This window comes from Coenobita brevimanus, chromosome 116 (genome assembly GCF_032717465.1).
Source record: "Coenobita brevimanus isolate Jiangsu-jjx chromosome 116, ASM3271746v2, whole genome shotgun sequence".
NCBI lineage: Eukaryota > Metazoa > Arthropoda > Malacostraca > Decapoda > Coenobitidae > Coenobita > Coenobita brevimanus.
The window spans coordinates 43,105,359-43,107,858 of NC_137069.1; positions in this window are offsets into that span (position 1 = coordinate 43,105,359).

Sequence of the window (2,500 nt, forward strand, 5' to 3'; positions counted from 1 at the left end):
CCCTCCATGGTTCTCTATTTCCTCCTCCTCCTCCTCCTAGCACAATCACAAACTTAATGGAGTTAATATTATTATTGATAATATTGTACTATATTATTATTATTATTGTTATTATTATTATTATTATTATTATTATTATTATTATTATTATTATTACCTGGGATTATTATTTTTATTGTTGTTATTATTGTTCTTATTGTTATTGATCTTCCTTCCTTTACTATCCTTCCTTTCCTTGTTTCCTCACTTTTCCCCCTTTCCTTCTTTCTCCTGTTCTTCCTCCTCCTCTTCTTCACTCTCCATCCTTTCCATCTTCATCCTTCACTTTTTTTTTTTTTAATAACAGAACAGAGGAAGGAAAAACAAATGAATAAAAAAAAATCCATACATTAGGTTAGTGGTGTCTTCTGTTCATAAAGTATCTGTAACAGTTAGACTTGAACAGCTGTAGGTTAAAGTTTGGAGGGAAACAACTCTGGGGAAGCGAGTTCCAAAGAGATGCAATTCGGGGAATGAAAGAATTCTGATAGGCAGAAGTTCTGCAATATGGCTGAGTGACATTCCAGTCATGAGCGCTACCAGATGCCCGTGTAGCACGAGGGAAGGCATGGAGAGGTGGCACCATGGACGCAACTTCATCTGAATATTTGCCATAAAAATATCTATAAAATAATGCAAGGGAGGCAAAATTCCTTCTTACTTGTAGGGGAGGTAGTTTATTTGTAATGGCAGGGTTGTTAATAATTCCAACAGCCTTGTTCTGAATTTTGTCTAGTTGTTTTAATGCAACCTCTCCACATCCATTCCACAAGGGTGAGCAATATTCAGGCTGAGAGCGCACATGACTCTTATAAATTATAGCTAACTGCTCGTCAGTGAAGAAATTATGGACTCTGTACATTAATCCCAGTTTCTTTGAGGCGGTTTTGGCAAGTGATCTAACATGAGAGGTCCAGCTGAGGGCATTGTTAAGTGAGACGCCGAGAATTTCAATACTTTTGGAGATGGGAATACCAGTAGTACTGAAGGTAATATACGAATCTGGCAATATCTGTCTATTAGTAAATGTATATATTTAGTTTTACTAGCATTAAATGAGACAAGGTTGTTTTGTCCCCATTCACTGATTGTAGACAGGTCTTGATTTATGGAGATGGTTGTACTGAGCTGAGAGGTAGAGATATTAGACTTTGTAAATGGATGTCTGAGTGTGAATGAACTATGTAGTGTTGAGTCATCTGCATATGAGTGGATGGGATTATGGGTGACAGATAAGAGATCATTAATATGACTCAGGAACAGGGTTGGCGTGAATTAAGTGGAAATTGGAATATACATCATCTACTTTTACTCCTATTTTCCTGTCACTTGGCTTACCCCTTCCTTCTCTCCTGATATCCTTCTTCCCTCTTCCTCTTTCCGTCTGCTTTCCCTCACTCTCCCTCTTTTCCTTCTTAATCCTTCACTCTCCTCTCTTCCTTCTCTCCCCCTAGCCTTCTCTTTCTCTCCCTTCGTCCTTCACTTCCCCCCTACCTTCACTCTCCACCCCTTCAATCTTCATCCTCCCCTTCTACCTCTGTCTTCCTATCTGTCCTTCTCCCGTCCTTCACTGCACATATCCCTCTTCCCTCCTCCTCTTTTTCCTTCCTCCCTTTCTCAATCCTTCTCTACCCCCCCTTCCTTCTCTGTTATTCATCTCTTTCTCCCTCCTCCCTTCCTCCATCATTCACTTCTTGTCCACATCCTTCTCTCTCTCTTATTCATCTCTTTCTCCCTGCTCACTTCCTATATCATTCACTTTTTTGCCAACTTCCTTCTCTCTCTCCTTCCTCCTATCCACCTTTTCCTTCCTCCCTCTCTTCCTTCACTCCTTCACTATCCTTCATCCCTAAAACCGTAAGCTCCTTAAATCATTCTTGGTCATGTGTCAAAATTTTTTTTCTCCCTCCCTCTACACCCTTACCCCAAAACAACGCCATTTTTTGTCATCAAAGAAAAGAATGATTATTAATATTTGAAAGTGAGAGAGAGAGAGAGAGAGAGAGAGAGAGAGTGTGTGTGTGTGTTCCCTTCTCACCTATAGACTCTCTCTCTCTCTCTCTCTCTCTCTCTCTCTCTCTCTCACATTATTGAATGGATTGATGAAGAATATAACCAGACCCTCCAGTTCGGTAAGTATCTATCTATTTATCTATCTATCTATCTGTCTATCTATCTGTCTGTACCTATAGGCTGTAACTGCATCTATCTTTGTCAGTGTCTGTTTTACCTTCCCTCCTTTCCTTTCACCCATTCTTCTCTCTTCCTTCACCCCCTCCTTCTCTCCACCCTAAATCTTCTTTTCCTCCTCATCTTCTATTCCTTCCCTCCATCCATCCTTCCCTCATTTCACCATCCCTTCCCTTCTTTTCCTTAAGATCATCCTATTTTTCCTCCTTCTCCCCTCTCCCCACCCACCATTCCATCCTTCGTTCATCATCATCATCGTCATCTTTTCTAT